This window comes from Trachypithecus francoisi, unplaced genomic scaffold (genome assembly GCF_009764315.1).
Source record: "Trachypithecus francoisi isolate TF-2019V2 unplaced genomic scaffold, Tfra_2.0 Contig01579, whole genome shotgun sequence".
In the NCBI taxonomy this organism is placed as follows: Eukaryota; Metazoa; Chordata; class Mammalia; order Primates; family Cercopithecidae; genus Trachypithecus; species Trachypithecus francoisi.
Window position 1 is genome coordinate 28,750,915 of NW_022681442.1, and position 15,418 is coordinate 28,766,332.

Sequence of the window (15,418 nt, forward strand, 5' to 3'; positions counted from 1 at the left end):
TAGCTGGGATTACAGGTGCCCACCACCATGCCCGGCTAAGTTTTGTATTTTTAGTAGAGACAGATTTCACCATGTTGGCCAGGCTGGTCTTGAACGCCTGACCTCAGGTGATCCACCTGCCTTGGCCTCCCAAAGTGCTGGGATTACAGGCGTGAGCCACCATGCCCAGCCTGTACAATAACTACATTCTTTAAAGTGTCCGATTTGATGAGTGTGACAGATGTATACATCTGTGAACCACCACCACCATTAAGATACAGAACAGGGTGAGTGCAGTAGCTCATGCCTGTATTCCCAGCACTTTGGGAGGCCGAGGCAGAAGGATTGCTTGAGGCCAGAAGTTCAATATCAGCAGCCTGGGCAACATAGCAATAACTTGTCTCATTTTATTATTTATTTATTTATTTTTATTTTATTTTATTTATTTTATTTTGAGACTGAGTCTTGCTCTGTCACCCAGGCTGGAGTACACTGGTGTGATCTCGGCTCACCTGAACCTTCGCCTTCTGGGTTCAAGCAATTCTCCTGCCTCAGCCTCCCAAGTAGCTGGTACTACAGGCATGCACCATCGCGCCTGGCTAATTTTTGTATTTTTAATAGAGACGGGGTTTCACCATGTTGGCCAGGCTGGTCTTGAAATCCTGACCTCGTGATTCGCCCCCCTCAGCCTCCCAAAGTGCTGGGATTACAGGCATGAGCCACCAAGCCTGGCCCCTTGTCTCAATTAAAAAAAAAAAAAAAAAAGAAAGCAAAACATTTCGTCACCCTCAGAAGTTTCCAAGTGCCCTTTAAAGTCCATCTCTCCTTCTCTGTCTCACCCCAGGCAACAACTGTCCTGCTTTTGGGAACTATAGATTAATTTGCATTTCTAGAATGGCAAATAAATAGCATCATACAGGATTTTTGGTGGGGAGGGGGGCCTTTTTTTGTCTGGCTTCATTCTTGCAGCATGATGATTTGACAATCATCTATGTTGTTGCGCATATAACTAACCTGTTCATTTTTATTACCGAGAAATATTCCACTGCATGGATAGTTCTCACTGTGTTTATTTACTCTCTTGTTGATGGACACTTGGGTTGTTTCCACTTTTGGGTTTTTGTTTTGTTGATTTTTGGTTTTGGTTTTTGTCATTGTTGTTTTTGAGACAGGGTCACTCCTCTGTCATCCAGGCTGGAGTGCATGGCATGACCACAGCTCAAGCTCCCAGGCTTAAGCAATGCTCCCACCTCAGCCTCCAGAAGAGCTGAAACTACAGGCTCATGCCACCATGACTGGCTAATTTTTACAAGTTTTTCTGTAAAGACAGGGTGTCCCTATGTTGCCTGGGCTCAAGTGATTTTCCTGCCTTGCCCTCCCAAACTATTGGGATTACAGGCGTGAGCCCATTGCACCTGGCCTCTTCTTTTCTAATATTATGAATATTCTGCTATGAACATTTGTACACAAGTCTTTATGTGGGTTGTTTTTATTTCTCTTGGGTAACTATCTAGTAGTGGAATGACTGGATCATATGGTGTTTACATTTTCAAGAAACTGCCAAACCGTTTTCCAAAGTGGTTTAACATTTCACATTTCCAATAGCCGTGTATACCACTCCAGTTGCTCCACATCCACAAACTTAGGAAAAGATGGACTGTTCTATAGCCATGGTAACAAGTAGTAGCTACCTGTGGTGGACAGAATGGCCCCTGAGGGTAATAACTTTTGACCCCACCTCCTGGTGTTCTTGCTCTTGTGTGATCCTCTTGTGAGTGGGCATGATGTTTGATTTGCTTCTAATCGATTGTGTATGCACAAGTGATAAGAAACACATGATGGGCCGGGCGCGGTGGCTCAAGCCTGTAATCCCAGCACTTTGGGAGGCCGAGACGGGCGGATCACGAGGTCAGGAGATTGAGACCATCCTGGCTAACACGGTGAAACCCCGTCTCTACTAAAAAATACAAAAAACTAGCCTGGCGAGGTGGCGGGCGCCTGTAGTCCCAGCTACTCGGAGGCTGAGGCAGGAGAATGGCGGTAAACCCGGGAGGCGGAGCTTGCAGTGAGCTGAGATCCGGCCACTGCACTCCAGCCTGGGCGACAGAGCGAGACTCCGTCTCAAAAAAAAAAAAAAAGAAACACATGATGTTGTTACATAAGATTACATGTTACATCACCATTCCCCTCATCTTGCTGGAGCCTCTCTCTCTTGCCGTCTGTGAGTAACCGAGTGGCCATGTTGGAGAACTCCACATGACAAGGAACTGCAAGTACCATCTAGTCACCTACCTCTGGGCCTCCAGCTGACAGCCAGCGGAAAAAAAAAAAAGCTCTCAGTCCAACAATCAAAAGGAACTGAATTCTGCTAACAACCAGGCACATAGGAAGCAGATTCTTCCCCAGTAGAGCCTTCAGATGAAACCCATCCTTGGCCCACACCTTTACTGCAGCCTGTGAGATGCTAAGTAGATGGCCCAGAGAAATTGTACTTAGGTTCCTAACCCACCAAGACTGTAAGATAATACAGGTGTGTTGTTTTAAGCCACAGAGTTTGTGGTAATATTCATGGTAATGTGGTAGTAGAAAACTAATATATTACCAGAACTCATTTGAAATCTGTTCAGCTGGGCGCAGTGGCTCACACTGGTAATCCCAGCACTTTGGGAGGCCAAGTAGGGAAGATCATTTGAGCTCAGGAATTCAAGACCAGCCTGGGGTTGGTGGTGAAATCCCATCTCTATGAAAAGTTCAAAAATTAGCTGAGCGTGAAGGTGTGCGCCTATAGTCCCAGTTACTTGGGAGGCTGAAGTGGGAGGAACACCTGAACCCAGGAAGTCAAGGCTGAAGTGAGCCGTGATTGCACCACTGCATTCAGGCTAAATGACAGAGCCAGACACTGTCTCAAAAAAAATAATAAAGAAAATAAGCAGAAAAAGAAATCTGTTTGATCAGTTTATGACAGCTCACCTCAGTGAACCCCCTTTTGCAAACCAAACAATCAGGATCTGCCCCTTCACTTCTGAAAATCAATCATTCAGGTGAGTCCTGCCTTTTGACATTGTCAAAAGAGGCTGGGCACAATGGCTCACGCCTGCAATCCCAGGACGAGGTGGGTAGGTCGCCTGAGGTCAGGAGCTTGAGACCAGCCTGGCCAACATGGTGAAACCCCATCTCTACTAAAAATACAAAAATTAGCCAGGCATGGTGGCACGCATCTGTAGTCCTAGCTACACAGGAGGCTGAGGCAGGAGAATCACTTGAACCCAGGAGGCAGACGTTGCAGTCAACCAAGATCACACCACTACACGCCAACCTGGGTAACAGAGTGAGACTCTGTCTGTCTCTGACAGACATTGTCAAAAGAGAAGAAAGAGAAATAATAATAGGAAAGTTATAGAAAACTATTCATGCCAAAAAATGCAATATAGCCTCGTTTAGGTTAAAAAATATATTTTAAAAATATTTATTTTTAGTAATTTGCATTTTCCAGATTTCTGCAATGATGTATAACTTTTATAATATGGTGGTGAGGGTGTGAAGCAACACATTTTGTGTGTGTGTGTGTGTTTTTAATTCCCATTTCTTGTTTGTGATTGGGGTGAAATATCAGACGGTCAGCTTGGCAGTCATTGTAGGAGTAGAAAGTAGCCATTCATATTTCCCTACCAGCTGGTTGACCCCACTGAGGCCCCTGCCTGGATCTTAGGATTCAGGCCTCTCCACTTGTCAGTCCAGCTCTCAGGCTTTACACACGATCTCCTCATCCAGTCTACCCCATGCACCAACACCAATTTCACCCTCCAAAGAACCACTGTCATCTTGCTGCTCCCTGCTGCAGTGCTCTCAATAGCTCCTACAGCCTTCCTATACCCTTTATACCCTTCCATTCCAGGGCTCCAGAGCCTGATTCAGTGTACCCCTCAGATCTTTCTCAGGGATCCCCCACAACACACCTCTTCATCTCTTCAGCTAAGGTCATCACCATTTCCCTCATGCCATGCTCCTTCCAGCCTCTGCTACTCTTCCTTCCAGCAACACCCTTCTCTCCCTACTCCTTCACATCTCTACCTAACAGTTGTGAGGCAGGAGGTAGGACTGGACTCAGGAAGGTGAAATCTACTCTAGAGGCAGGGCTCAGACACCGGACCAAATTCAGGACCAGTTAAACAGATCTGGCGCAGGCTGGGCACAGTGGCTCACGCCTGTAATCCTAACACTTTGGGAGGCTGACGCAGGCAGATTGCCTGAGCTCAGGAGTTCAAGACCACCCTGGCAACATGGCGAAACCCTGTCTCTACTAAAATACAAAAATTAGCTGGTGTGGTGGTGTGTGCCTGTAGTCCCAGCTGCTTGGGAGGCTGAGGCATGAGAATCACTTGAACATGGGAGGCGGAGGTTGCAGTGAGCCAAGATTATATCAATGCACTCCAGCCTGGGCAACAAAGTGAGGTTCCATCTCAAAAAAAAAACCAGGCCGGGCGCGGTAGCTCAAGCCTGTAATCCCAGCACTTTGGGAGGCCGAGACGGGCAGATCACGAGGTCAGGAGATTGAGACCATCCTGGCTAATACGGTGAAACCCTGTCTCTACTAAAAATACAAAAAAACTAGCCAGGCGAGGTGGCAGGTGCCTGTAGTCCCAGCTACTCGGGAGGCTGAGGCAGGAGAATGGCATGAACCCGGGAGGCGGAGCTTGCAGTGAGCTGAGATCTGGCCACTGCACTCCAGCCTGGGCGACAGAGCGAGACTCTGTCTCAAAAAAAAAAAAAGAAAAAGAAAACCAGGTCCAGGGCAGAAGCAGCTTTCCATAAGACACACCCACCAGTGTGCCATGTCACTTTACCATTGCCTTGGCAACACCCAGATATTAACACCCCTTTCCATGGCAATAACTTGATGGCCTGAAGATTACTACCTCATCCTAGAAATTTCTATATAACCACCCCTTAATTTGCATATAATTAAAAGTGGCTGTAAATATGAGTGCAGCTCTGCCTCTGAGCTGTGACTTTGGGCACACTACCCCTGAGTAGCCCTGCTCCATGAGGAGCAGTACCTCTGCTGCTCTGTGCACTGCTGCTTGCTGGCTACCACCACCAGCTTGCCCTGGAATTCTTTACTGGGTGAAGCCAAGAACCCGCCTGGGCTAAGCCCCAGTTTAGAGGTTTGCCTGACTGTCCTGCATCAGTCCTAGCTCTCCTTCAAGGCCTACCTCAAATCCCCTTTCTTTCATGAAAGTTTCTCATGGGTTTCATCCCAGCCCACACCCATGGCTGCAAATGGCCTTAAAAATCTGAACAACATTTGAAAATTCTGAGTAATGGGCAACCAGGCAGTCTGACTTACGAGGCCTGGCCAGCTCTTCTTCATCATGAGGCCCCCACATGCTGCCTTCCTGCCTGATTCCAGCAGCCTTCACTTCAGTCCTCACTGAACCTGCAGACAGACCACTCCCAGAGGCAGGGACAGATGCCATCTCCCACCTCTGTGAGCCTCAACTAACAACTCCTGGTTGGCCCTTCTCTTCTATAATGATTGACACTAAGAATGTCCACTACCTTGGGACTGTGATTTCATCTGGTAACATCAATTTTTTTTTTTTTTTTTTTTTTTTTTTGAGACAGAGTCTCACTCTGTCACCCAGGCTGGAGTGCAGTGGCGTGATCTCAGCTCACTGCAGCCTCCACCTCCCAGGTTCAAGCGATTCTCCTACCTCAGCCTCCCAAGTACCTGAGATTACAGACACACACCACCATGACCAGCTAATTTATGTATTTTTAGTAAAGACGGGGTTTTGGCATGTTGGTCAGGCTGGTCTCAAACTCCTGGCCTCATGTGATCTGCCCGCATCAGCTTCCCAAAGTGCTGGGATTATAGGCGTGGGCCACTGCGCCCAGCCTGAGAGGTAAATTTTTTGAAAGGTAAGCTTTAGTGGAACAATCCTGAAGAACAACACAAGAGGAATAGCAGGTTACCAGTAAGATGTCAGCCAATTTGTTCCAGCCACTTTTGAATCCATGTCCTATAATCTAAAATTTAGTTCTCTTTCCCTAAACTGAAAGCTTTCTATCATGTCAGTATCTATGTTATGAAGAAAAGGAGACTTAGGTGAGATGTATGTATTTATCACAACTGCTGCGTCAATTGCCTAGGACTTCAACAGCTTCATGGAAGTCTGGGAAATGTTCATGCATAAGGTTATTGCCTTAGCTAACTGAAAATTGCCCCATACAGTGGTACATATCAACCCTTAGGCCTTTTAAAGAACAAACAGGTTGAAAAATGGGTTAAAGTAAGCAAATACAGCATCTGTCTTTAGAACTATCAACTCAGGAATTCTCTCAATTATGAAATCTTGCAGAGAAGTTATTTTTCTTTCTCAAAATCCAGATAATGACAATATTCCTTATTCCAGATCTGGCATTTTTTCATCATCACTGTCTTGTGAATGATCATCTGCTCCATCTGCTAAATCTACATCTTCTTCACCACCCATGTTGTTCATCATCTCAGAGAAATGATCAAAATCAGACATGGCTTCATCTGAATCATCTTCCCAGTCTTTCCAATGATTGGAGTCCACACTCAGCCAGTTAAGCTTTGCCCTTTGTTTTGTTAACCTTGGCCATGACTGGCCACATTTTCCTTTCTGTAAACAAATAAAATTGATCTGTCCATTCTTTTATGCTTGAAATCATTTGGATCAATACAGTGAAAAATATCGATTTCAAATAAATGCTTAAAATGATCACTTCCAAGAAGTGGCTGTACGAGGGCTCCTGCACAGCTAGCAGAGCAGCGGTCCCGACCACAGTGCATGCCCTGAGCTCTCTGCCTCCCCTACCTGCCCGTGAGGTGACAGCAGTGCCGCAAGCAGCCCATAGCAGGGTGGAACACCCACATCGACAACCTCGTGGTGGAAGGGACCTGTAGGACGCAGCCATCGTGGGCTACAAGGACTTGCCTTCCATCCAGGCCACCATCCCTGGGAAAACCTTTGTCAACATCCGGCCAGCTGAGGTTGATGTCCTGATTGGCAAAGACTGGTCAAGTTTTTTTGCAAATGGAGTGGCACTTGGGGGCCAGAAATGTTCTGTGATCCGAGACCCACTGTGGCAGGATGGAGAACTGACCCATCTTTGTACCAAGAGCACCGATGGAGCTCCCACCTTCAATGTCACTGTCATCATAACTGTCAGGACGCTGAGTTGCGGGCAGTCAGGGACCCCAAATGGAGGGACTGGCTGGCGCCATGGCAGAGGAACATCAGTTGTGAATATTTCATTTTAATATGAACATTTATCAGTTCCCAAATAATACTTTTATAATTTCTTATGCCTGTCTTTATTTAATCTCTTAATCCTGTTATCTTCATAAGCTGAGGATGTATGTCACCTCAGGACCACTGTGATAATTGTGATAACTATACAAATTGATTGTAAAACGTGTGTTTGAACAATATGAAGTCAGTGTACCTTGAAAAAGAACAGAATAATAGTGATTTTTAGGGAACAAGGAAAGACAACCATAAGGTCTGACTGCCTGTGGGGTCGGGCAAAAGAGCCATATTTTCCTTCTTGCAGAGAGCCTATAAACAGATGTGAGAGTAGGGAAGGTATCGCTAAATTCTTTTCCTAGCAAGGCATATTAATATTAATATTAATACCCTGGGAAACTAATGCATTCCTGGGGGAAGATCTATAAATGGCCGCTCTGGGAATGCCTGTCTTGTGCAGTTGAGATAAGGACTGAGATACGCCCTGGTCTCCTTCAGTACCCTCAGGCTTACTAGGGTGGGGAAAAACTCCGCCCTGGTAAATTTGTGCTCAGACCGGTTCTCTGCTCTCAAACCCTGTTTTCTGCTGTTTAAGATGTTTGTCGAGACAATACGTGCACGGCTGAACAGAGACCCTTATCTGCAGTTCTGCTTTTGCCCTTTGCCTTGTGATCTTTGTGGGACCCTCATCAGTAGTTCTGCTTTTGCCCTTTGTCCTGTTCTCTCAGAAGCATGTGATCTTTGTTAGACCCTTATTAGTAGTTCTGCTTTTTGCCCTTTGAAGCATGTGATCTTTGTACCTACTCCCTGTTCTTACACCCCCTCCCCTTTTTGAAATCCTTAATAGGCTGGGCGCGGTGGCTCACACCTGTAATTCCAGTGCTTTGGGAGGCCAAGGTGGGTAGATCATGAGTTCAGGAGATCAAGACCATCCTGGCTAACACAGTGAAACCCTGTTTCTACTAATAATACAAAAAAATTAGCCAGGCGTGGTGGCGGGCACCTGTGGTCCTAGCTACTCGGGAGTCTGAGGCAGGAGACTGGCATGAACCCAGGATGCTGAGCTTGCAGTGAGCCAAGATCGTGCCACTGCACACTCCAGCCTGGGTGACAGAGCAAGACTCTGTCTCAAAAAAAAAAAAAAAAAAAGAAAGAAAAAAAACAATATAAAAGAAGAAAAAGTAACCCATAATAAAAACTTGCTGGTTCGAGGCTCAGGCGGGCATCACGGTCCTACCAATATGTGATGCCACCCCCAGTGGCCCAGCAGTTAAATTCCTCTCTTTATACTGTCTCTCTTTATTTCTCAGCCGGCCAACAGTTATGGAAAATAGAAATAACCTACGTTGAAATATTGGGGGCATGTTCCCCCAATATCTCGAATGCCAACATAGTTTTCTTTTTCCTAAGTGCATGTGGGAACACAATTCCCTTTGGAAGGTGCGGAGAAACATTCATCAGTCCGGTCCACAGACCGGTCTGACCTCAGACTCAGATCAATGTTGCGTTTCCGCTTCAAGCGGTCCCAGCGCAGCCCCCAGCAAAAACAAATTTACCTACAGCCAACCCAGGGAGCTTGTTTGGCTCCCTGAAGACTGGTGAATTGTCTGTGTATTGTGCGGGGTAACTATGGGTCACGCAGAGTCTAAACATTATGCTTATCTCTGCTATATTAAACTCCTGTTAAAACAGGGGGAAGTTCGGGTACCCTTGGAAAATATGGTCACCCTATTCAGGGTGCTGGAAGAACACTGTCCTTGGTTTCCTGAAAAGAGAACGTTAGCTGTGGAACTATGGGATCATATTGGTGCAAAATTCCAGGAACTGGTCCTGACAGGATATTATGTTCCCATCACTGTTTGGGGTGACTGGGCCTTGGTACATGCCGTCCCTAATGACATACCAATCCTGTGACCCCCTGCAGTTACATTTTCTGAATCTGGAGACGCTCCACCTCTTCCTCAGCTTTCCTCTCATGCTCGGCCTTTGCTATCTGCTTAGCCTCTCTCTCCCTTTGTCTGCTCCTCCCCCACCTGAGGATATTGAAGATTCAATATCTAACTCCCATGACTTTGGCTTAATGTCACCCTCTGATGATCTTACTTCTTTTCACGAAGAGCTGGTACTTGTAGCTCCCGCGGCCCCGACTCAGACAGCCTGGGACTATATCTATGCTAACTCTTCATTCTTCAAACCTTTGCAGCCTTTGCCTCTGGAGCCATCTAATGACTCTGGGACTAAACTACAATTTACCTGTAATTCTGCAGGCTCTTCTCTGTCCATTGCAGCCTCTCACCCTCCTGTCATTTTGGTCCCTCAACTGGTCACTTTGCCATCCACTCAACCTGCTTCTCTGTACCAATCTTCACACATGGATACTCCTACCACTCTTGTTGCACAGGATTGGGCAATAATCACTGGTATGCTTCTGCCTCTTCTCCTCCTCCAAAGCCCATTTCTCATGCTGTCATACCGGTCTGACCTCCTCATCCTCAGTTCCCCTTATCTACACATACTTTTCCTGTCACTTCTATGCCGACTCCATCTCATGTGCCTGTTCTTGAAACTTCCGTGCTACACTTATTATGCCAAAACAAAAAAGCAAGTGGATTAGAGGCGTGGCCTTATCTGGTCATGCTGGAACCTTGCAATGCTCAAGGAGTACAAGTGGGTTGATATGCACCACTCTATCTTACCTTTTTAAAAGAATTCAAGAATGCCTGTACTCAGTATGGTCCCACTTCTCCATATGTTAAAATGGTATTATAGACTCTTTGTACTGAGGTCATTTTGCTTCGTTTAGACTGGGACCTTTTGGCAAAAGCTGCTCTAACTCCATCTCAGCACTTACAATTCCATACCTGGTGGTCAGAGGAGGCCCGTCTGCAGGCTCAGCTAAATCGGGCTGATGGCATTCTAATTACTCAGGCTCGGCTCACAGGCTCCAACAATAACTCTGACACTACCGCCCGATTAGGCTTTGATGTTCTCACCATAGAACAAGTAACAAAGTTGTGTATGAGAGCTTGGGTAAATTACGCATCCCAGGCCAAGCTCCGGTTTCTTTTACTACTGTTAAACAGGGTCACAATGAATTATGTCCTGATTATTTGGCTAAATTACAAGACGCTGTTGAAAAATCTGTCTCTGACGAGCACACTCAAGGTATTCTTCTTTGTGTGTTAGCTTTTGAGAACGAGAACCATGAGTGTAAAATGGCCATGCATTCTGTCCAACGACAAAGTTTACATGATCACGAGGTGTTGCCTGCATATATTAAAGCTTGTGAAGGCGTTGGATTGGAGACCCACAAAAGCTATTCTGTGGGCACGGGCCATGAAGGATTGCAGTCAAACTGACTTGACTGATTCTTTCCTTGGAGCCTGCTGTACTTGCGGTCAACTTGATCATACTCAAAAAAATTGCACTGTTAAACACTTAAAGGCGGCCAAGCCGGCTCAAAAAACACAGCCAAATGCTCCTGCTACTGTTTGTCCTCATTGTCGTAAAGGTAAACATTGGGCAAGTACTTGCCACTCTTAAGTCTGATATAGATAGAAATCCCTTGCCACAGAACCAGGGAAATGAGAAGTGGGGCCAGTCCCAGCCCCCAATATCAAATGGGACACCTCAGACTCAGATCAATGTTGCGTTTCCGCTTCAAGCGGTCCCAGCGCAGCCCCCAGCAAAAACAAATTTACCTACAGCCAACCCAGACGGGTCCCAGCCTCTTCTTCTGTCTCAGTACAATGCATGTCCACCTCCACAGTTGGGGGCGGGGCAGTCAATCTCTGTAGTACCGTTCCTCTAAATTTACTACCTAATTCTTTGCCTTTAATTCCCAGACCAGGCCGGGCGCGGTGGCTCAAGCCTGTAATCCCAGCACTTTGGGAGGCCGAGACGGGCGGATCACGAGGTCAGGAGATCAAGACCATCCTGGCTAACATGGTGAAACCCCGTCTCTACTAAAAAATACAAAATAGCCGGGCGAAGCGGCGGGCGCCTGTAGTCCCAGCTACTCGGGAGGCTGAGGCAGGAGAATGGCATAAACCCGGGAGGCGGAGCTTGCAGTGAGCTGAGATCCGGCCACTGCACTCCAGCCTGGGCGACAGAGCGAGACTCTGTCTCAAAAAAAAAAAAACAAAAAAAACAAAAAAAACAAAAAAAAAAAATTCCCAGACCAATACCTGGGAACCTGGAACAATTATAACATGGGGAAGAGGGTATGCTTGTGTTTCACCAGGAGATCATCAATCCCCTGTCTTGGTGCCCACTAGAAGACTTAAACTTCGTGTGAATACTGACAATAAAAACCACAGGGAAGAGACGTCTGCATCAGGGAACACCCTCATACCTGGTGAAATCTGTACCGATTCCTCAGAAACCGGCATGCCAAATCAAAATGGGTCTTGTTCAATCCTTCCTAAAGGCAACAGAGACCCCTCTAACTAATCCCACTTCTCCTAATTCCCTTTCTTTTTCTCCTTATGAACCTAAAAATCTCACCATTTCTATTAGCCTGAAAATAACATCCCCCTGTTCTTCTATTCCTCCTTCAGCATGGATCTTGCTTACAATAAGTTTTATTTAATAATTCTGGCCGGGCACGGTGGCTCACGCCTGGGGTCCCGGCACTTTGGGAGGCCGAGGTGGGCAGATCACAGGGTCAGCAGATCGAGACCATCCTGGCTAGCACAGTGAAACCATGTCTCTACTGAAAATACAAAAAATTAGCCGGGCGTGGTGGCGGGCACCTGTAGTCCCATCTACTCGGCAGGCTGAGGCAGGAGAATGGTGTGAACCTAGGAGGCAGAGCTGGCAGTGAGCAGAGATCACGCCACTGCACTCCAGCCTGGGCGACAGAGCGAGACTGTCTCAAAAAAAAAAAAAAAAATTCTCCTCCTTATACTTTCTGTCTCACCAGTTTCCCCTCACACTTATTTACCTGCTACACAAAATTATTCTTATTGGGCTTATGTGCCTTTCCTCCACTTATTCGACCTCTCACCTGGATGGATGCTCCTTTGGAAATATACTAATGATAGCGTGTGGATATCTGGAGCTACAGATGACCATTGCCCCGCTCAACCAGGAAAAGAAGGCACTGCATTTAATGTTACTGTGGGTTATAGATACCCTCCTCTGTGCCTCGGACATGCACCTGCTTGTATCCATCTGGAAACTCAAGTCTGGGCTGCTTACCTTCTGAAGAGATCAGCCACAGGGGAACGAGAACATGTGGTCTCCAGCCTCTCCCTTTCTCCTTTAAGGCAAATGAAAAGGGGGGTAATAGGAGATACCCCATACTTTCAATATAAACCTGTAGGAAAACCATGTCCTAAAAATTTTGAGGGCCCATCTAAAACTTTAATTAGGGAAGATTGTGTTAATTCACATGCAGTAGTATTAAAAAATGACTCATATGGTTTAGTAATAGGCTGGGAACCAAAGGGCTGTTTGACAAACAATTGCTCCTCTGGCAGAAAGGAATGCCTGGAGGCTACTTGTTTTATTTCTTATTGGGAGGACAAGGATCATCATCCTACTTTGCGTAGGAAGTTCAGCTTGTTCTGTCCCTTAAAATGGGAAGATAAGGGCATTACCCGCCCCCACTGCCAAGGCCTTGTATGATGTTCCCATTCTGAGCCCAGAACACCCAGAACTTTGGAAATTGGCTATTGCCATGTCCCAGACTACAAGTATGGGAAGGGGAAACTTTTCTGTCCATTGTCCCCACTACCACCCCTCGCAACTGTGATTCTGAACCCCATGATAAATTCCCTTTGAACCCTTTTCCCCTTTTTGATGCCAATCCTCCTTTATGGGACTCTGATTGGCATTTTGATAATTCTTCTTGACCCAGGTATGCCCCTCTACCTCTTCAGCATCCCCGGGCACCTTGGATTGCTTCTTTATGGCAGAGAACATCAGGCGTTGCCACAGCCACTCCTCTCCCTCAGTATCAACATAGATTCAAACATTCTGCTTTGTTTACCTCCAGCCTGACTATTCCTATACAGAGTTGTGTTAAGCCTCCTTACATGCTGTTAGTGGGAAATATCAAAATTTGGATGAACAATCAAACTGCCCAATGCATTAATTGTCATTTATACACTTGTGTTAACTCCTGTTTTGACTTTAGGAAAAGTGTAATGTTGGTTCAAGCTCAAGAAGGAATCTGGATACCAGTAACTTTACCCAGACCTTGGGAATCTTCCCCCTCAGTACATTTAATTAATGAAGTGTTACAACGAATTTTCAAAAGATCTAAGATATTTGTTTTCACTTTAATTGCTGTGATCATGGGCCTAATTACAGTCACTGCACTGGCCATCACTGCCGGAGTGGCATTACACCAATCTATTCAAGTGGCTCATTTTGTTAATGATTGGCAAGCCAATTCCACCCAAATGAGGAATTCTCAACAAGGCATTGATCAAAAATTAGCTAGTCAAATTAATGATTAAGACAGTCTGGGCCGGGCGCGGTGGCTCAAGCCTGTAATCCCAGAACTTTGGGAGGCCGAGACGGGCGGATCACCAGGTCAGGAGATCGAGACCATCCTGGCTAACACGGTGAAACCCCGTCTCTACTAAAAATACAAAAAAAAAACTAGCCGGGCGACGTGGCGGGCGCCTGTAGTCCCAGCTACTCGGGAGGCTGAGGCAGGAGAATGGCGTGAACCCGGGAGGCGGAGCTTGCAGTGAGCTGAGATCCGGCCACTGCACTCCAGCCTGGGTGGCAGAGCGAGACTCCGTCTCAAAAAAAAAAAAAAAAAAAAAAAAGACAGTCTGTTATTTGGCTTGGGGATCAGCTAATGAGTCTCGAACATTGCATGCAAATGCAATGTGATTGGAACACTTCTGATATCTGTATCACACCATATTCCTACAACGAGATTGATCTTTCATGGGAAATAGTCAAAAGACACCTTCTGGGTAGATAATTTATCCTTGGACATAACTAAAGAAACAAATTTTTGGGGCCTCTCAAGCTCATTTATCCATTATGCCTGGAGCTGTGGCGTTAGATCAGGTGGCAGAAAGTCTTTCTAGAATAAACCCCGTGACTTGGATTAAGTCTATTGGGGGCTCCGCTGTAGTAAATTTTGGAATCATGTTTCTCTGTTTAATGGGCTTGTTTTTAGTGTGTCAGATTAGTCAAAGAATCCTGTGTCAAAACCGAAAGAATGAACAGCCTTCATCGCCGTGGCACATTTATACAAAAAGAAAGGGAAAGATGTTGTGGGAAGTCAGGGACCCTGAATGGAGGGACCGGCTGGAGCCACGGCCAAGGAACATACATTGTGAAGATTTCATTTTAATATGGACATTTATCAGTTCCCAAATAATACTTTTCTAATTCCTTATGTCTGTGTTTACTTTAATCTCTTAATCCTGTTATCTTTGTAAGCTGAGGATGTATGTCACCTCAGGACCATTGTGTTAACTTTACAAATTAATTGTAAAACGTGTGTTTGAACAATATGAAATCGGTGCACCTTGAAAAAGAACAGAATAATAGTGATTTTTAGGGAACAAGGGAAGATAACCATAAGGTCTGACTGCCTGTGGGGTCGGGCAAAAAGAGCCATATTTTCCTTCTTGCAGAGAGCCTATAAACGTGTGAATAGGGAAGATATCGCTAAATTCTTTTCCCAGCAAGGAATATTAATATTAGTACCCTGGGAAAGGAGTGCATTCCTTGGGGGTGGTCTATAAACAGCCACTCTGGGAATGTCTGTCTTGTGCAGTTGAGATAAGGACTGAGATACGCCCTGGTCTCCTGCAGTACCCTAAGGCCTACTAGGGTGGGGAAAAACTCCGCCCTGGTAAATTTGTGGTCAGACTGGTTCTCTGCTCTCAGACCCTGTTTTCTGCTGTTTAAGATTTTATCAAGACAATACATGCACGGCTGAACATAGACCCTTATCAATAGTTCTGCTTTTGCCCTTTGCATTGTGATCTTTGTGGGACCCTCATCAGTAGTTCTGCTTTTACCCTTTGTTTTGTTCCCTCAGAAGCATGTGATCTTTGTTAGACCCTTATTAGTAGTTCTGCTTTTTGCCCTTTGAAGCATGTGATCTTTGTACCTACTCCCTGTTCTTACACCCCCTCCCCTTTTTGAAACCCTTAATAAAAACTTGCTAGTTTGAGGTTCAG

The 15,418-nt window shown here is 45.9% G+C and overlaps 1 pseudogene; it reads left to right on the plus strand.

Moving 5' to 3' along the window:
* The first annotated feature begins 1,649 nt into the window (after nucleotides 1-1,649).
* Nucleotides 1,650-8,858, plus strand: LOC117064666 (annotated as a pseudogene).
* The last annotated feature ends 6,560 nt before the right edge of the window (nucleotides 8,859-15,418 follow it).